The 22,045-nt window shown below is 41.4% G+C and overlaps 1 long non-coding RNA gene across 1 annotated transcript in view; it reads right to left on the reverse strand.

The window, feature by feature from the left end:
* Positions 1-2,692: 2,692 nt before the first annotated feature.
* The window catches only part of LOC143815474 (uncharacterized), a 121,587-nt gene continuing 102,234 nt past the window's right edge, over positions 2,693-22,045 (reverse strand). Inside the window, exon 2 of the long non-coding RNA XR_013223755.1 lies at positions 2,693-4,401. This is a non-coding gene — a long non-coding RNA (uncharacterized LOC143815474). The remainder of the gene's footprint in view (positions 4,402-22,045) is intronic.

Consider the following 22,045-nt stretch of genomic DNA (forward strand, 5'->3'; position numbering starts at 1 on the left):
TATATACTGCGTGGGCTGTGTTATATACTGCATGGGCTGTGTTTTATACTGCATGGGCTGTGTTATATAATATGTCGCTGTGCTATATACTACTTGGGCTGTGCTATATACTACATGTCTGTGCAATATACTACGTGGCTGTGCAATGTACTACGTGGCTTTGTTATATACTGCATTGGCTGTGCTATATACTACTTGGGTTGTGCTATATACTACATGACCAATCAGCGACAGGCACAGTCTGGCCACCAATTGGCCCCTCCCTACTCCCCTCCATTCAGTGCCCCCTCCATACTCCCCTCCATTCAGTGCCCACATAGTGATTTAGCAGTCCGTTAAACGTCTGCGTTACACCGCGGCATAACACAGTGTAACGCAGTCCTTTAATGCTGCCATTAACTCTGTAAGTGTGACCAACTTTTTACTTTGCAGCATCAATAGTAAAAACATATAATGTTAAAAATAATAATAATTATAAAAAATCATTATATTCTCACCTTCCACCATCCGCGGCAGCCTTTCCCACTCCTCGCGATGCTCCAGTCCCAAGAATGCATTGCGGCAATGACCCCAGATGACATAGCGGTCTCGCGAGACCGCTACATCAACATGGGTTATTGCCGCAAGGCATTACTGGGAACGGAGCGTCGCTAAAGGCCTGGGCTGGAAGGTGAGTATATAACTATTTTTTTAATTCTTTTTTTTTTAACAGGGATATGGTGCCCACATTGCTATATACTACGTGGGCTGTGTTATATACTACATGGGCTGTGTTATATACTGCGTGGGCTGTGTTATATACTGCATGGGCTGTGTTTTATACTGCATGGGCTGTGTTATATAATATGTCGCTGTGCTATATACTACTTGGGCTGTGCTATATACTACATGTCTGTGCAATATACTACGTGGCTGTGCAATGTACTACGTGGCTTTGTTATATACTGCATTGGCTGTGCTATATACTACTTGGGTTGTGCTATATACTACATGACCAATCAGCGACAGGCACAGTCTGGCCACCAATTGGCCCCTCCCTACTCCCCTCCATTCAGTGCCCCCTCCATACTCCCCTCCATTCAGTGCCCACATAGTGATTTAGCAGTCCGTTAAACGTCTGCGTTACACCGCGGCATAACACAGTGTAACGCAGTCCTTTAATGCTGCCATTAACTCTGTAAGTGTGACCAACTTTTTACTTTGCAGCATCAATAGTAAAAACATATAATGTTAAAAATAATAATAATTATAAAAAATCATTATATTCTCACCTTCCACCATCCGCGGCAGCCTTTCCCACTCCTCGCGATGCTCCAGTCCCAAGAATGCATTGCGGCAATGACCCCAGATGACATAGCGGTCTCGCGAGACCGCTACATCAACACGGGCTATTGCTGCAAGGCATTACTGGGAACTGAGCGTCGCTAAAGGCCTGGGCTGGAAGGTGAGTATATAACTTTTTTTTTATTATTCTTTTTTTTTTAACAGGGATATGGTGCCCACATTGCTATATACTACGTGGGCTGTGTTATATACTAAATGGGCTGTGTTATATACTGCGCGGGCTGTGTTATATACTGCATGGGCTGTGTTATATACTGCATGGGGTGTGTTATGTACCATGTCGCTGTGCTATATACTACTTGGGCTGTGCTATATACTACATGTCTATGCAATGTACTACGTGGCTGTGCAATGTACTACGTGGCTGTGTTATATACTGCATTGGCTGTGCTATATACTACTTGGGTTGTGCTATATACTACATGGCTGTGCAATATACTACATGGCTGTGCAATATACTATGTGGCTGTGTTATATACTGCGTGGGCTGTGCTATATACTACGTGGGCTGTGCTATATACTACATGGGCTGTGCTATATACTGCATGGGCTGTGCTATATACTACATGGGCTGTGCTATATACTACGTGGGCTGTGTTATATACTGCGTGGGCTGTGTTATATACTGCATGGGCTGTTATATACTGCATGGGCTGTGCTATATACTACGTGGGCTGCGTTATATACTGCGTGGGCTGTGCTATATACTACGTGGCTGTGCTATATACTACGTGGCTGTGCAATATACTACGTGGCTGCAATATACTACGTGGCTGTGCTATATACTACGTGGCTGTGTTATATACTATGTAGCTGTGCTATTTACTATGTGGCTGTGCTATATACTACATAACTGTGTTATATACTATGTAGCTGTGCTATATACTATGTGGATGTGCTATATACACTACGTGACTGTGCTATATACTACGTGGGATGTGTTATATGCTATGTGGGCTGTGAGACTCTTTCGCCAGGGCCCTCAAAAACCTGGAGCTCGACCTGGCTTCACTGATTGGTCGCGCCCGACCGGCCGCAAACAGTCAGCGACAGACGCAGTCTGGCCGCGAATTGGCGCGGTATTTGAATCACGCTTCGCTAATTGGTCGTGCCCGGCCTGCCGAATCCTCTGTATTCATTGCATTATTCTGATAACTTCATAAATAAACTACAAACAGTACATATTCTAGAATACCGGATACATTAGAATCCAGCCACCATCTAGTTTCTAATGATGGGAAAAACTCTTTAAAGATAAATGTTAGATAATCAACACTGATATATGGATTTCAGAATAAATAAATTTATAGCATATAGTTACATGTGATTAGACAGAAAAACACAGTAGTAACAATAAATACAAAATGCTTTTATTTAGAAGAAACATGTAAATTAAGCGGCAAAGGACAAATCAGAATAACAGACATCTCTGTACACAAAAAAATAAAGAGAAACACCATATAAAACTGTGAAACCTCTGCTTTGTTAAAGGGATTCTCCAGTGTTAACATTTTCTGACAACTTACTCACAATTGACAGAAAATTACATTGGTGGTTGTAGGTGATTTGGTGCCTTAAAGAAAGGTGACTGGGCATTTAATAAGTGACCAGACTTTTATGGCTCATATTGGCACCTGACATTTGCATTAGTGCAAGTTTCCATTATTGCACTGAATAAGGGCCACATAAAACAGTGCCACATCTATTCACAGGTCATGTGTGGTATTGCATTTCAGCCTAAAACACTTTAGTGGAGCTAAGCAGCATTACCAGAAATGACCGATGGACAGGTGTAGTTATGTTTCCATAGGAAACCTGCCATGTTTGGACAACCCCTTGAATAGGTTTTGGTACTCGGTAGTGATGAGGAGGTCCAGTTTTTTTATCAATTACAATGAAAGAAGTATATTGAAACTGGAAAATCCCTTTAATTCAGAGGCTAACAATATTTTTCACGCAATGTTTTACAACACTTTTGTAGAGCTGGCATTTATTGCAGGTATATAAAATGATAACAACACATGTAGGTACAATAATTCTTATACCCGCTCACATAGAGAAATAATATAAACAGTAGACAAAATGAAGATTTTATAATAAAATAATAATTTCACAGTATCACATTTGTGGCAATTTGTACTGCACATTAGCTGATATGTATTGATGGTTTCCCTTTAAAGGGAACATATCACTCAAATATTGCCTACTGGTATTCATCATTAATAATTTGTTATTGGGCGAATTAGTGACGTTTGGTTCAAGTAAAATATAAATGATGTGGATGGTGGACAATCTGACAAAACAGTGCGTACACTCCATACACTGGACATAGGAAATAAAGATAAGTGTCTTAAATCAGGAATATTATTACAAAGTAATGCATAAAAATAGACATCATTTATTTTATTATTTATATACCATGTTGTGTCAATATTAATTTACCCTTTAAAGATGCAGCATGGATAGTACTGTATTGCCAAAGCTGACAATGTGCCAGGATGGAAAGAACAGTAAACATACTCATATATAGTGTACTTTGTTATATTTCATAATGAAAAGTTGTGTTGAATACATTGAAGCGACGTCCTGCTCTTTAGCACTTTAGCGGACAAAACAATAGGCTGATATCCTTTCTGCAGCCTACAGACAAACACAGGCATTTTGATGGCTGGAACTGGAGTAGGTAGCAGTCTCCTGCTGTGTGTACTGTCACTTATGGCTTGTGCTATGCCGCACATCATTTTAAGCAAGGTGCCAGCATAAAACACATTTTCTTTGTAACAGGTTCAATAAGCAATGTGTGCTTTCTAAACATAAGATATTCATTGTTTTTATTTCAATATTATCATTTAGATATGTTTAGTTTGATTAGTTGTAACATTCACCAGCATTAAAGAACATACACAATAAAAAGACATTTAACAAATCAGAATGAAAACAAACATATCCTTTGTTCTCCACAGCGTTCTTCTGAGCATTACTGGCAGTCGTATACAGAGAGGATCATTCTCCATCATAATGTAGACATACAAGTTTTAAGTGTCCCAGCGAAAAAAGCTAAAAGTAAAAAGAGAAAAGATGCTAATGAATTAAAGACACCACAACTGAGATACAAGATCAAATAAGGTAATACATAAGCCATACGCAAAAGGGAATCACATGCTATAGTCTTATATAACTTATAAACATTTTGGGAACAATACATTGAAGGGAATTTGTCAGCAGGTTTTTGTTATTTCATCTAAAAGCAGCCTGATGTAGGCAAAGATAAGCTGAATACAACGATGTATCACTTAGATTACAGGGTGTAGTCATTCTGAAACAATCAGCGTTTTTAGATTTAGAATGCAGCACAGCTGAGGGAGCTAACCCCGCCCACCTCGGTTTATGTTTATAGACAGTGTGCTGCTTATCACAGGGGGTGTGTCGGACTAACATGCACGCACTGCTGTCCCTGCAATGATAGGCTCCAGGTGTTAAAACAATCATTACAAGCAAACCCATACAGCATGCTGTCTTCAGCTTGCATAGCAAAAATCATCTGGCAGATTTCCTTTAAGGGCAGATGCACACATGGCATATATGTGGTATGCCTGTAGAAAGGTGGAAGCTGGCATTATCACTTTCTGAATAATGTACGGTATGTGTCATGTAAATATGTTTCTATGCAATGTACTTCTGTACTTTAGGCTTGGAAGAGGTTATTTGCATTGTACATGTTGTAAGTACTGTGTATTACTCTCACATGTAGAAAGATTACTGTGTATATCACTTTCACATGTATATAACCTCTTCAGAGAGGAAGAGGACTTCAACTCTAGTGTCCGCTAAAAGCCAATATCAACCACCCTTTAATGAGCCTTGCCACATACTTATAATAAAAACCAAACCAGACGCTCCATTTGCAGATATGTGTTTCAGGGTGTTCATCCCTCATCAGTGCAATTTAATTTGGCTTGGTGAAAGACCTCTGAGAGGGAGCAAAAAAGAGAACATTTTTCCTCATGAAGAGTGCCAAGCCAGCATATAGAGACTTATATGCCAATGCTCTTTCGGGAATTTAAGTATGCAAAATGTCTCCTCAGTAAGGAAGGGGACTTGAACTGTAGTGCCTCCTATTGGATATAGCAATATAAAAGTTAATATCGACCCTTCAACGAGCCTTGCCACATGGCTTAGGATAAGAAGTTAAACCAGAAAGCCATTTGCAGACATGTTCTTCGTGGTGTATACCCAGCATTAATGCATAGCAGGAGATCTGATTGGCTGGGTGAGATGCCCACACAAGGGATCTAAGGTGTAATGTTTCTCCCTGTGGAGAGTGCCAAGAGACTTTTAGGCTGTGCAGTGCTCATCTGGAAATTTTACCCCTTCTGGACATCCGCCATACATGCATGTCACATTTTGGATACGGGTGAATAGAGAGGCGTACATTGTACCTGGCCGATGACAGATTTATTAAACAGCCAGCATCTGCTTCTAACAGCATTAATCAGCTAAGCTGCTAGTAACCACTTAACTGCCACTGTCAATCTCTAACATCTGCATTTAAGGCACATAGTCACTGGACGCATCTCTCTGAGTGCCCCTGAGTCCCCCACCACTCCACCTCCTCTGACACAATCGTGTGGTTTTAATTGTTTGGCGTCACAGCCAGAGCATTATGAAGGACCCCTATGGCTGTCACATTGGTAGTTATGTAAAAGGCCACCCACAGGACTGATTTCAACTACATACTGCCATAAAGCAGTATTGCAGTACAAGTGCTTATCACTACATTAGAAAATCATCCAAAAGTTCATTTATTTGAGTTCTTCAATGCAAAAAGTGAAACTCATATATTACCATATAAGCTGAGTTTTTCAGCACATGTTTTTGTGCTGGAAATGCCCCCTTCGGCTTATACACGGGTCATTGTCCCAAAAGACGGGGAGGGCGAGCTGCGGAGCAGCTGGTCACAGGAGGCAGGAGCTGGCAGCTGCGGCTAACTCCTGTGCCCGCTGCTAAAGAGAAATGAATATTCACTGCACTGGTAATGAATATTCATTTCTCCTATGGCTCACAGAGTTACAGCCGCCAGCTTCCAGCAGCTGCAGGGCTATCACGGGTGCCCGCTCATTAAGGTAATGAATATTCACCTCTCTCTACTCCCATAGGCGTGGAGAGAGGTGAATATTCATTCCCTCAATGAGTGGGGACACGTGATCGCTCGGCCGCAGGAGGTGCTGACACCAGAACAAGATGCTGCGAGGGCGCGCAGGGAAGGTAAGTAGCATTTTTTTTATGCTTTTCTCATGGGGGCCACACATGCAGTGATGGGGATAAGGAGCCACGCATGCAAGGATAAGGAGCCACACATGCAAGGATGGGGATAAGTAGCCATGCATGCAAAGATAGGGATAAGGAGCTACACATACAAGGATGGGGATAAGGAGCCATGCATACAAGGATGGGGATAAGGAGCCACGCAGACAAGGATGGGAATAAGGAGCCACGCAGACAAGGATGGGAATAAGGAGCCACGCAAACAAGGATGGGAATAAGGAGCCATGCAAACAAGGATGGGGATGAGGAATCATGCATACCAGGATGGGGATGAGGGGACAATGCATACCTGGCTTATACACATGTCAATGCTTTTTCCCAGTTTTTTGTGGCAAAAAATTAGGTGCCTCGGCTTATACTCGGGTCAGCTTATACATGAGTATATATGCTATATAGAGTCATTACAGAGTGATCTATTTCAAGTGTCTATTTGTGTTAGTGTTGATGACTATGGCTTGCTGCCAATGAAAATTCAAAAGTCATTATCTCAGTAAATTAGAATACTTTATAACACCAGCTTGAAAAATTATTTTAAAATCCGAAATGTTGGCCTACTGAAATGTATGTTCAGTAATTGCAATCAATATCTTTTGCATCAATTACTGCATCAATGCAGTGTGGCATGGAGGCAATCAGCCTGCGGTACTGCTGAAGTGTTTTGGAAGCCCTGGTTGCTTTGACAGCAGCCTTCAGCTAGTCTGCATTGTTGGGTCTTGTGTCTCATCTTCCTCTTGACAATACCCCATAGATTGTCTATGGGTTTAAGGTCAGGTGAGTTTGCTGGCCAATCAAGCACAGTGATACAGTTGTTTTTAAACCAGGTATTGATACTTTTGGCAGTGTGGACAGGTGCAAAGTCCTGCTGGAGAATGAAATTTCCATCTCTAAAAAGCTTGTCAACAGAGGGAATCATGAAGTGCTCTAAAACATTTCCTGGTAGATGGCTGCGCTGACTTTGGTCTTGATAAAATACAGTGGACCTACACCAGCAGATGACATGACTCCCCAAACCATCACTGATTGTGGAAACTTCACACTAGACCTCAAACAGCTTGGATTGTGGCCTCTCCACTCTTCCTCCAGACTCTGGGACCTAGATTTCCAAATGAAATGCAAAATTTACTTTCATTTGAAAACAACACCTTGGACCACTGAGCAACAGTCCAGTTCTTTATCTCCTTGGCCCAGGTAAGACGCTTCTGACATCTTCTATTGGTCATGAGTGGCTTGACACAAGGAATGCAACACTTGTAGCCCATGTCCTGGATATGTCTGTGTGTGGTGGCTCTTGAAGCAATGACTCCAGCAGCAGTTCACTCCTTGTGAATCTCCCCCAAATTTGTGAATGGCCTTTTCTTAACAATCCTTTCAAGGCTGCGGTTATCCCAGTTGCTTGTGCACCTTTTTCTACCACACTTTTTCCTTCCACTCAACTTTCCATTAATATGCTTGGATACATCACTCTATGAACAGCCAGCTTCTTTAGCAATCACCTTTTGTGGCTTATCCTCCTTGTGGAGTGTGTCAATGACTGCCTTCTGGACATCTGTCAAGTCAGCAGTCTTCCCCATTATTGTGGAACCTACTGAAACAGACTAAGAGACGTTTTTAAATGCTTAGGAAGCCTTTGTAGGTGTTTTTTTGTTAATTATTCTAATTTACTGAGATAATTACTTTTGGGTTTTCATTGGATGCAAGCCATAATCATCAACATTAACAGAACTAAACACTTGAAATGGATCATTCTGTTTGTAATTAATCTGAAATAAATTAATTTTTTGATGATATTCTAATTTAGTGAGAAGCATTTGTATATGAGACAAGTGATCAATTGATCAAAGGTCCACTAATGAGATAAAATAAAAAAGTAAATGAAAATCTTAAAAATCATAAAAGAAAATTCAAATCAAGCACCTTTAGTCCCTTTATAAAGATATTAAAAAATAAACATATTCTCAATCACTGCCTCCATAAAAGTCCAAACTGACCAAATAAAAAAATTGCTTAATCCATATAGTAAATGCCATAGTGCAACAAAACATCAAAACACAAGAATTGCAGTATTTTGCACTTACTATCTCCCCCTTTCACAGCTTTATCAATAAAATAAAATAAAAGCTACATGTCTCAGAAAATGACAACACAAACCATTTTTTTGATTACAGACGCATAATAAGTGGAGCGCATTACCCAGCGATGACAAGCAAACCTCAACGGCGCATCACAACTGAGATCACAAGCTGACACGCCTCCTAAATGCATGCCAGAGGCTGCTCTAATACTCTGGGACAATGTAAAAAAAAGATAAAAAATATTTTGTAAAAAAATCACAAAATAAAGAACAAAAAAGAAAACATATTAATCCAATAAATACATATATTTATGTTAAAACTAAAATAAAAATAAAAAGTACACATACTTGGTACCGCCGCATCCGGAATGATGTGACCTATAAAACTGTCCCACTAGTTAACCTCTGCAGTAAATACTGTACAAAAAAAGGCAAAAAACATGCTTTATTAACATATCGCCAACAAAAAGTGGAATAAAACACGATCAAAAAGACCAATCTACATAAAAATGGTACTGCGGAAAACATCATCTTGTCCCACAAAAAACAAGCTGCCACGCAGCTCTGTCAGTGGAAAAATGTAAAAGTTATAGATCTCAGAATAAAGCGATGCAAAAATAATTATTTTTTCTATTAAATAATTTTTCTGGGGTCAAAGCGCCAAAACATTAAAAAAAACAAATAAATGAGGACTTGCTGTAATCATACTGACCCTAAGAGTAAAGCTGCCTTATTAATTTTACTACACGCGTAATAACATAAAAAAATCCAATAAATAATTCCTGAATTGCTGGTTCTTGTTCATTCTACCTCACAAAAATTGGAACAGAAAGCGATCAAAAAATGGCATATGCCGAAATATGGTACCAATAAAAATGTCAACTCGTCACGCTAAAAACAAGCCCTCACATGACTATGTCAGCAAAAATATGGAAAAGTTATAGCTATCAAAATATGGTGATGCAAAAACTAGATATTGCAATATAAAGTGCCTCTTAGTGTGTGACAGCAGCCAAACAAAAAAAAACAATATAAATCTGGTATCACTGTATCACCGACCCGTATCACCGAACTGAGGAATAAAGTAATCTAATCACCTATACCACACGAGGAATGGTGTACAAAATAATTAAAACCAATTCTTCATATATTGTTGATTTGTTTATTCTGCCCCCCAAAGATCGCAGTGAAGCTTGGCGTACATTTATTCTGCTCTTTGCACTTTCCATTTCCATGTAAATCTCTGAAAAATGTGATTCAGATGGAATCCCCGGTGGAAGATTCTCTATAATGAGGCAGATGTAGGCACTGGGATGACGTGTGGCCGCCTATCATCCGGTGGTATCCGTCTTTTTAGACATGCATAAAAGTGCAGTCGAAAACAGTTTTGTGCTCCTCTGAAAAGAAGGATATCGCTGAACAGAGGCCAGATGGAGTCCAGAGTAACTCTGCTGTCGCATTATAGTGAATGGATCTATCAGTGGTCTCATCTGAATCACGTCACTTGGAGAATTAGATGTAAACCCCAATGTAAGTGCTCAGCATAGAGCGCTGGATAAATGTGATCTCAAATGTTATGTAAAATGTTCCCTACAAAAGATTCAAGTCAATCCACAAAAAAAGCAAGTCCCCATTCAGGTCCACCAACGGAACTAAAGGGGGCTTCCACGTTACTGGTAACACAAAGGCTCTGGAAAAGCGCTATGGCTCCTTGCCCCACAAAACAAATTCAGCAAATTCTGTACTCTCAAATTCAAATGCCCCCCTCCCTTCTGAACCCCACTCTGTCTAAACCATATTTAGGCTATGTGCACATGCTGCGGACTGGTCTGCGGATTTTTCCACACTGATTTTGATAAATCCGCAGGGCAAAAACACTGCGTTTTTCCTGTGGATTTATTGTGGTTTTGCTGCGGTTTTTGTGCGGATTCTGCTGCAGTTTTACACCTGCGTATTTTTAATACGGAGCAGGTGTCAAACCGCTGTGGATTCCGCACAAAGAATTGACATGCTGCGGAAAATAAACCGCAGCGTTTCCGCGCGGTTCTTTCCACAGCATGTGCACAGCAGTTTTTGTTTTCCATAGGTTAACATTGTACTGTACACCGCATGGAAAACTGAAAACGTGTGCACATGGCCTTAGTGTCCACATATGAAGCATTTCTGTAGTGATGACAGCAAGCCTAATTTATGAGTGCATGTCTCCAGAAGCATGAGCTGGGCACAATGTACGGGCTCCACAACGTACTGAAGACTGCAACGTACTGGGGACTACATCATAAAAGCACCACAATGGCTTTTTGCAAATGTCACTCAACAACATCCATTGCTGCTTGTTTCTCGAAAACTCCCATGGAGTCAAAATTGTTACTACACCTGTAGATAAATTCCCAAAGGGTTATAATTTCCAAAATGGGGTCACATGAGGGGGGATTCCGCTCTTCTCGCACTTAGGGGCTCTGTATATTGAGTCCGCAAACTATTCTAGCACAAGCTCTCCTCCAGGAGGAAAATAGAGCTCCATCCTTCTTCCTGAGTCGAGCCGCATGGCTAAGCAATACTTTATAGCCACATATGGGGTATGGGTGTACTAAGGAGAAATTGCACAACAAATTTTTGGATCCATTTTCCTTGTATAACTTGTGAAAAAAATGGGGCTAAAAGAACATTTTTGTGGGAAAAAAATTGATTTTCTTATTTTCATGGCTCAACATTATTAACTTCTGTGAAACATATAGGGGTTCAAGGTGCTCACCACACTTCTAGATAAATTCCTTAAGGGGTATAGTTTCCAAAATAGGGTCACTTGTGTGGGGTAGCCTCTCTTTTGGCACATCAGGTGCTCTCCAAACGCGATATGACACCTGCAGAACATTCCATCAAAATCTGCGTTCCAAAATGACACTCCTTCCATTTCAAGTCCTGCCGTGCGGACAAACAGTAGTTTTCCTCCATATTTTGTGTATCGGCAATCGGGATAAATTGCACAATACATTTTATGGTGCATTTTCTCCTGTTATCTTTGTGGAAAAAAAATTGGGACTAAAAGAACATTTTTTGAAGGTTTTTTTTTATTTTCACAGCTCAACATAAACTTCTGTGAAGCACCTGGGGGTTCAAGATGCTAACCACACATCTTGATAAGTTCCGTGATGGGTTTAGTTTCCAAAATGGGGTCACTTGTGGGGGGTTTCCACTGTTTAGGCACATCAGGGGCTCTCCAAACGTGACGTGGTGCCGCTAATGTTTCCAGCAAACTATGCATTAAAAACGTCAAATGACTCTCCTTCCTTTCTGAGCCCCACTGTGCACTAAAACAGTAGTTTTCCCCCACATATGGGGTATCGGCGCACTCAGGAGAAATTGCTCAACAAATTGTATGGTGCAATTTCTTCTGTTACCCTTGTGAAAGTGCAAAATTTAGAGGTAAAAACATTTTTGTGTGAATTTTTTTTTTTTTCACGGCCTCAGTATTATAAACTTTTGTGAAGCACCTGGGGATTACTGGTGCTCACCACACATCTAGATAAGTTCCATGAAGGGTCTAGCCACTTGTGGGGGATTTCCCCTGTTTAGGCACCTCAGATACTCTCCAAACGCGACATGGCGTCCACTAATTATTCTAGCAAATTTCAAATCCAAAAAGTCCCTAAAAAAATGGTTTTGTAAATGTTGTTGGAAAAATTAGAATTTTTTAATAACTTTTACCCTTTATAACTTCCTAACAAAAAAAAAAAATTCTAAAATTGTGTTGATATAAAGTAGACATGTGAGAAATGTTATTTATTAACTATTTTGTGTGACAACTCTCTGATTTAAGGGCATAAAAGTGAAAAGTTTGAAAATCGCAAAATTTTCTAAATTTTCACCAAATTTCCAATATTTTCACAAATATATGCAAGTCATATCGAACAAATTTTGAGAAAGGTGCAGAAATATATTGAAACGCTGGCTGTCACTGACATAAAGGATACTTACCTTATGCTGTTTTCTCCATAAAAGCATATCTGCTTCGCATCGTACAAGTCTGTCGCAGTTTATTGCGGATATATACTAAACTATGTCTGGTGTGATGACAGGGTGGATTTTATGAGAAATATGTTTCTTGTGTAGTCTAAAGAGCAGTGAGACTTTAGTAGCCCACATTTCTCTCTGCTTATTCTTTGCACTGTGTTAGATTATTGTAATAGAAATACAATTATTTTATATATAAAAAGAGCCTATTGTACATTTTGTTTTTTTTCATTTCATATACAATTGACAAAGAAGTGATAGTTCATTTTTTAACAATTGGCGCACTTTATCCTCGTGATCTTTAGATATAGTTCTATACATCCTTAGACTGTATTCCACTAAAATGTAATCTCATCATTCAAAGCTGCATCTATTATAGATGTCAATTATTTAAAGATGATTGAAGATTAATTTCTTCTTTGACAAGAATGTTTTGGTAAAGTACCATTGCTCTGTGGTAAATGATGGTTAAATATAAAACAGTACATTGAGGTCATGACTCTAATTCTAGTATCATTCACATTGAAGCATGCAAATATTCGGTAATAACCAATTTTGTATTCAGACGAAAAGATACTTATCTAGAACACTATTAAATTTTATGCAAATATTCCTTTATCTCACGCATTATATATTCAGCACATATGAATATTACAGTGATAATGAGTTGGATAAACACATAAGAACAATCATCACCTGCTGGAATATGAATTAGTCGACTATGCTCGGCTTATAAAATCATCCAAAAACAATATAATATTTCATTACAATAAAAGTCAGGAGAGAAAAGTATAGAGAGTAACCAAGGATAAAAATATATTCCAGATAAAATGTTTGATTTGGGATAAATTCTATTAAGGGTTACAAAGGCCATTCTCCATTGAATTAGAAGTTGTGGCTTTTATAGGGCACAATATACAAATATCATATACCGTAAATGTGTCGTTTATGAAATGACTATTACAGTTCATTCTTTATGAATAGATTACATAAATATAAAAAAAATATAAAGATGGGTCATAGATGGGCTAAACACCAGATTGGACTTCTGTAGGCAACGGCAAGGAATTGACTTTTACTATATCAATATATTAAAGGGAATCTGTCACCTCATTTTGCCGATATAAACTGCGGCCACCTCCATCAGGGGCTTATCTACAGCATTCTGTAATGCTGTAGATAAGCCCCTGATGTAACCTGAAAGATGAGAAAAACAAGTTAGATTATACTCACCCAGGGGCAGTCCCGGTTCGGGTCCGATGGGCGTCGCAGTTTGTGTCCGGCACCTCCCATCTTCATGCAATGACGTCCTCTTCCTTGCTTCTGTTGCAGCTCCTGCACAGGCGTAATTCTCTGCCCTGTTGAGGGCAGAGCAAAGTACTGTAGTGCGCAGGCACCGCGAAAGGTCAGAGAGGCCCAGCACCAGCGCACTGAAGTACTTTACGCTGCCCTCAACAGGGCAGAGAATTATGCATGTGCAGGAGCCGCAACAGAAGCAAGGAAGAGGACGTCATCGCATGAAGATGGGAGGTGCCGGACTCAGACTTGTATTTCTTACCTTTCAGGTTACATCAGGGGCTTATCTACAGCATTACCGAATGCTGTTGATAAGCCCCTAATGGCGGTGGCTGAAGCTTATAGCTGCAAAATGAGGTGACAGATTCCCTGTTAGCTGGATGCCCCGGGTCCATGGACAAACATATTAGTTCCTCATGCCTTTTTTGGGGGGTAATGAGGAAAACGGTATTTAAAGAAGAACTCCTATTTTTTTGTTCTATTGCTGCACCCCACCTCCACTTGATTGTCAATCATTCTCTTCACTACTCTTATGTCCATTACATCTATTTCCACATGGTTAAACCTTATTTTTAATTTCTTTAGTCTCAATCTTAATTCCTAGCTTTCGTCAACCAGGCTTTTCTTCTATGTCCTATTATAAATCCCATGATGCGTCAGCACAGCATTACATGAATAGTCCAGTGAGATTACACTGTGATTATCTTTCCCTTTATATACTCTTGAGTAAACTAATAGATTATCAATATACAGTGAGAGAGGCTAGGATGTAATGTCCTGCATTATCACTGTGTTAAAGGCACTTTGCAGTCATTATCGGTATCTGATGTGGGCTTCTGTTCCCCCTTGTGGAGAATGTATGTGGTACAGTTTATGCAATTGCATCATGCAAACAGTTCTATTGACAGAGATGCTGACCCTTTTCAGAGAACATAATGACATGTAATTCCCATGGGGTTACATGACCTATTTGTAGAGAAGCATACCATAAATTTCCAGATAGGATCATAAGGTAATATCAGCTGCATTCTTTTGTATTGGAGGGATAATGACAGAATGAATTTTAAAAAAACACAATGCTACTTTAACACTATCTTAATATTTTTCTTTTGATAACTAACTAAATACTAATCTTTCTGACCAAACAAGAGTTCTAATTTTATACTGTTTTATAGTTATAGGTAGTGATGAGTGAGCACTAAAATGCTTGTGCGGTGCCCCAGGGTCCTGCTCGTCGCAGTGGTATTGCTTTCCTCTCGGGGAGAGTGATGCTTCGTTTGGAGGCAAGAAAGGATAACTGCATCCAGGTATCACAAACATGCAACACATTCATACTCCAGGCCACCAGGGGGAGCTTCAGCTCCTATTTATTAGGTCACTCCCCACATATATAAAACTGGTAGTCTGTAGGGAAAGTGAGAGAGAAGAAAGTTCCAGACAGTCTGAGGAAAACGGAAGGTTAATGGATCTGTGCATGCCCTCAGAGCTGCAGCTCCCAGAAAGCATTAAGCTACTTACTGGTAGCGGCGTTTTTCGGAGGCCCAAGACAGCACCACAAGAGAGGGGATCCGCCCCTTAGGAACAGGAAACCCACAAATACAAAAGGGCGGCACCTCTCCCACGTATCAGTTGTATTACAGAGCCTGAGAGGACTACCGCAGTTAATGACAGGCAAACACAATATTATATACAGTTAAACACAATATCTTTAATAAAGTAACAATCCAGATATCACATGTGAGACACCCCATTTTTTTTTTTTTTTACTTAAAGGAAGTGCAACCCCCACATGAATAGGGAGGGAACTAAGGGTGCTGCCATGGGCCCTGAAAAATGCCACTACCAGTAAGTAGCTTAATGCTTTATTCGGACTCCCATGACAGCACCACGAGAGATTTACAGAGATGTAAGCCATTTTAGGGAGGGACCACAGCCTGCAGCACCCTTAACCCGAAGGTGAGATCTGAGGAGAACCCCAAGTCCAACCGATAGTGTTTAAAAAAGGTGGAAGGGAATGACTATGTGGCCGCCTTACATATCTGGTCGATTGACACTCCAGACCTTTCTGCCCAGTATGATGCCATGGCTCGGGTGGAATGCGCCCTCAGATTCTGCAAAGCCGGACCCCCACCTGCCGTGTAATCCAGAGAGATAGCCTCCCTAATCCATTTAGCTAGTGTGTATTTTGACGCTCTAACCCCTTTCCTAGGACCTTGGAAGGATAGGAATAGTGCATTATCTTTCTTCCAGTCATTAGTAACTGAAATATATTATAAAAGGCATCTCTTGACATCTAATGTATGGAGTTCATTTTCTTTAGGGTTAGAAGGATTAGGGATAAATGATGGTAAAACCATCTCCTGCGATCTGTGAAACTGCAATGCTACCTTTGGTAAGTAGGCTGGGTCTGGCCTGAGGATAACTCTATCCTGCAAAAATTCCATATACGGGGGAAGTCTAGAAAGTGCCTGGATGTCTCCTATTCTGCGAGCTGATGTTATAGCTATCAGAAAAGCTGTTTTGAGAGATAACATTTTGATTGAGGCTTCATTTAAGGGCTCGAAGGGGTCTTTTGTTAGAAAAGAAAGGACTAGATTTAAGTCCCACGGTACCATTTTATTGTTATGTAATGGTCTAGCTCTACCGACTGCCTAAAGGTACCGTCACACTAAACGATATCGCTAGCGATCCGTGACGTTGCAGCGTCCTCGCTAGCGATATCGTTTAGTTTGACACGCAGCAGCGATCAGGATCCTGCTGTGATGTCGCTGGTCGCTGAATAAAGTCCAGAACTTTATTTGGTCGTCCGATCGCCGTGTATCGTTGTGTTTGACACCAAAAGCAACGATACCAGCGATGTTTTACACTGGTAACCAGGGTAAACATCAGGTTATCAAGCGCAGGGCCGCGCTTAGTAACCCGATGTTTACCCTGGTTACCAGCGTAAAAGTAAAAAAAACAAACAGTACATACTCACCCAGCGTCATACCTCCCCCAGCGTCTGCTTCCTGACACTGACTGAGCGCCGGCCCGAAAGTGAAAGTGAAAGCCGCTGTGCTGTTAGGGCCGGAGCTCAGTCAGTGTCAGGAAGCAGACGCTGGGGGACGCTGGGTGAGTATGTACTGTTTGTTTTTTTTACTTTTACGCTGGTAACCAGGGTAAACATCGGGTTACTAAGCGCGGCCCTGCGCTTAGCAACCCGATGTTTACCCTGGTTACCCGGGGACCTCGGCATCGTTGGTCGCTGGAGAGCGGTCTGTATGACAGCTCTCCAGCGATCAAACAGCGACGCTGCAGCGATCGGCATCGTTGTCGCTATCGCTGCAGCGTCGCTTAATGTGACGGTACCTTTAATGATTCTTGACACCCAATAATTGTTAGCAATATTACACAAGAACAGGGCACCAAGTGTTGACACCTGTACTCTCAGTGTGCTTGTGGAGAGATTTAACTCTAACCCCCTCTGCAGAAACTCTAATATTTGGCGTATCAGTACCCCTTCACTGATGTTAAAATCTGAGGAAGTCAGGAACTTTCTCCAGGTTCTAGAGTAGATTGTTGTTGTTATATGCTTTCTACTTTTTAAAAGGGTATCAACCAAATTAGAGGAGAAGCCTTTATTTTTTAATAATGACCACTCAAACTCCAAGCCGTTAAATGGAGTCTTTTCACTTGTGGATCGAAAACCGGCCCCTGGAAGAGTAAATGTAATAATTATAGGGGATGACTCAGGAGACTCTTTGCGTAGAACAAGACAACTACAGGACACAGTTTTATAAGTGGTAAAGTCTATATTATCACACAGTGATTCAAACAGGTGCAGAGAGAAACTCAAGTCCACAACACTTGGAGTAAATATTAAATGCAGCTTAGCAGTCTATTGGAAACTTCAGAGGAAAATGCAATCACGCAGAAAGTCTATGAAGCACAATTATTCTTGAGGATACTTGACACGAATAAGTCCTTGTTTTAGTCCAAACACAGATAGATATGCTTATAAGGCAGTTCAAATAATATCTTAGCTTAACCAGGAAGGCCTGGGTAATAGTCTCAGGTTTTTGCAGAGCAGCAACAGCTTACATGTCCAGCAAATGCAGATGGAAGTAAACACGAGCAGCAGATGAAGGAGGATTACTAGAAACTGGTATATGCAGCAGGAACTCAGAACAGAGTAGCAGGATCACACAGGTTCACAGGAGCAGGTATATAGCCAGGGAGTCATCAGAGTCAGGAGCTGGATGCAAGGCAGAATACTCTAGCACAGACTGAAGGCTGGGGTGGAGTTTTATAGCAGGAAGACACAGTGCACATGAGACCAAAGACGCCATCTTGGAAAAGGGCAGTAATGCACAAGAGGTAATATAAAATGTTCAGAGTCCTGACATTACTCCCTCCTTAGAAGCGGCCTCAGGACGATCCTGGACCTGGTTTCTCAGGGAATCTCTGATGAAAACGAGAAATCTTCTGTTGGGCATTGATGTTTTCCACAGGTTCCCAAGAGTCTTCCTCAGGGGGATATCCCTCCCATCTTATCAGATATTGGAGCCGATTCCTGCGAATCCTGGAATCAACAATTTCCTCCACCACAAATTGTTCTTGCCCAACAACACGTCCCTGGAAGGTATTAGGAGATACAGTCTTTAGTAAAGATACATGATAAACTGGATGTACCTTCATAGTCCTAGGCAGCTTCAGCCGGCAGGCCACAGAGCTCACAATACCGTTGATCTTGAAAGGGCCAATGAATTTCTGTCCAAGTTTTTGTGAAGGAACGTTTAACTTCAGATTCTTAGTTGCTAACCACATGGAATCTCCTACTTTGAACATGGGTGCAGGTTTACGGAATCTATCAGCCGATCTCTTATAACATTCTTGAGCTGTGGTCAGGGATTCCTTCAGAACCTCCAGATTTTGCCTCATCGAGGTCAGCCTTTCCTCCACTGCCGGAACCAGAGAATTAATTGGAGACCTAGGTAAGATACACGGATGATAACCCAGATTGGCAAAGAAAGGTGTAAATTTAGTGGAGGCGCTCTGAGAATTGTTATATTAAAATTCGGCTAATGGCAGCAACTCCAACCAATCATCCTGGAGATGGCTGACATAGCATCTTAGATATTGTTCCAGCATCTGGTTGGTGCGCTCAGTCTGACCATTTGTCTGGGGATGATAAGCGGAAGAGAGACAGACATTAATATTGAGTGCAGAGCAAAACCCCTTCCAGAATCTTGAAGTGAACTGTACTCCACGGTCAGAGATGATCTCATTCGGAACCCCACGCAACCGTAAGACATTCTGTATAACCAAGTTCACTGTATCTTTAGCTGAGGGGAGGCCGGTGCATGGAACAAAATGAGCAGCTTTAGCCTGACGATCAACTACCACCATGATTGTATTCATGCCCCCCAATGTAGGCAGCTCCACAATAAAGTCCATTGATATAGACCCCCAAGGGCAGGACGGAACAGGTAATGGTTGTAGAAGACCCGTAGGTATCACATGAGGAGTCTTGTAACGAGCACATACCTCGCAAGAGAGAACATAGTCCTTGGTATCCTTCAGGCAAGTTGGCCACCAGAAGAATCAGCTCAGGAACTCTCGTGTCTTCTGTACCCCCCTGTGACCAGCCAACTTGGAGTCATGTACCAACTTGAGGATCTGCAGATGGACGACCTCAGGGACGTAGATACGTCGATCTCTGAACCACATGCCACCCTTAAAGACAAGATTAATAACCACAGGTGGGTTGGCCAGAAATACATCACCGTCATATGCCTCCCTGCACTCCTTCCACAAGTCCTGATCGTGGATAACTCCGATGAAATTGGCATCAGATAGAATGGTCTTGGATGGGGCTCCAGGTACGGAATCCGCAGCATGGATTCGGGATAAAGCATCAGCCTTCCCATTACGAGAACCTGGACGGTACGAGATAACAAAGTTAAATTGCTTTAAAAATAAGTTCCAACGAGCCTGACGAGGAGAAAGACATCTAGCAAATCTAAGGAACTCTAGATTGCGATGGTCAGTTAGCACTATGATCTGTTGTGCAGCTCCTTGCAGATGATGCCTCCATTCTTTGAAAGCCGCAATAATAGCCATCAATTCCTTGTCTCCCACATCGTAATTCTTCTCTGCTGAGGTTAGTCTACGGGAAAAGAAAGCACAAGGATGTAGCAGACCCTTCTCTCCAGTTGTTTGGGAGAGAATAGCCCCCAAAGCATTATCAGAAGCGTCCACCTCCACAATGAAAGGAAGTGTTGGATCTGGGTGTATCAACAGCGTTGCTGATGTGAAACAGATCTTCAGTGGATCAAAAGCTTCTTGAGCCTGTGATGACCACTTAAAGGGTTTTTCCTTCTTTGTCAAGGAAGTAATGGGACGGACAATATCAGAAAAATTTTGAATGAAGCGTCTGTAGAAATTTTCAAAACTAATAAAACGTTGGACCTCCTTAACGTTCTTGGGTGCCGGCCAGTCAAGGATAGCCTGAATCTTACCAGATTCCATGTTCAGCCCCTGGGGAGAGATGATATACCCTAAGAACTGTATCTCAGAATGATGGAACTCGCATTTCTCTGGCTTAATATACAGATGGTTCTCTTTCAGACGTCTTAAAACAGTTTTGACATGTTTTTCATGTTCCTGTAGAGAGTCAGAAAAGATTAGTATATCGTCCAAATAGATCACTACAAACTGGTCCAACAAATTTCTGAAAATGTCATTAGCAAGGTGTTGAAATGTTGCAGGGGCGTTACAAAGCCCGAAGGGCATCACAAGAGATTCAAAATGTCCATACCGGCATCTGAATGCTGTCTTCCACTCATCCCCTGGACGAATACGCACCAAATTATAAGCCCCACGAAGATCCAGTTTAGAGAACACCTTAGCATGGCAGACTCTTTCCAGTAATTCGGGAATCAGAGGCAAAGGGTAACGGTTTCGTACAGTTACCTTATTGAGTTCTCGATAGTCAACACAGGGTCTCAGGGTCCCGTCCTTCTTCTTTACAAAAAGATAGGTGCCCCTGCTGGTGAGGAAGAAGGACGTCTGAAGCCTTTGGCCAGATTTTCATCAATATACTCTTTTAAGGCTTGAAGCTCAGGTGCCACCAAAGGGTATACGTTACCAAAAGGAATGGCTGCCCCGGGCAGCAGCTCAATGGGACAGTCATAATGCCTGTGTGGAGGAAGCTGATCTGCATTCTTTATGTCACAGATGTCAGAGAACTCTTTATAAGCTGGAGGTAAAAAAAATACCTGTACATGTGGTTCCATAGCCGTGGACTCAGGGACAGCTTCTGTTAACGCTGAGTTGCTCCTTGTTGGGAAGATAATCTCCTTGGTCTCCCAGTTGATAATTGGATTTTGAGAACGCAACCAAGGAATGCCTAAAATCACAGGAAAATGAAGAGAAGAAATTAGCAAGAAAGAAAGTTGCTCCTGGTGATTAGGCTCCAACAAAATTTCAAGGGGTACGGTCTCCTGATCCACAGGACCAGAGATTAAAGGTGACCCATCCACTGTTTCCATGGTAATTGGAGAGGCTCTTTGCTGAATTTTAATACCATGTTCCTTGGCAAATGCGATATCCATGAAATTGCCACCTGCACCAGAGTCAATCATAGCTGAACTGGAAATCCACTGTCCTGAACACTCAGTAAGGCGAATGTCTATGTGCACACAATGCTGTATAAATGTCTCTAGCTCTTGTGGTGACTCAGAGCAGGCTAGTTCATCTTTTACAATGCTAGACAGACCCCTTTTAAAAATGGGCAATTGTGCATAACTGTCCCAATTGGTATCTACCGCCAATCTCCTGAATTCAGTGGCATACTCAATAACAGAACGTTTAGCCTGGCGTAAAGACAGCAAAGCTGATTCAGCGGTTGCACGAAGATTAGGGTCATCAAACATTAATGCCATAGCAGCCAAGAGATCATCCAAGTCATTTAACTGTGGGTCACGAGACTCAATTATCGGATTCGCCCAGGCG

This window comes from Ranitomeya variabilis, chromosome 3, assembly GCF_051348905.1.
Source record: "Ranitomeya variabilis isolate aRanVar5 chromosome 3, aRanVar5.hap1, whole genome shotgun sequence".
Taxonomy (NCBI): Eukaryota; Metazoa; Chordata; class Amphibia; order Anura; family Dendrobatidae; genus Ranitomeya; species Ranitomeya variabilis.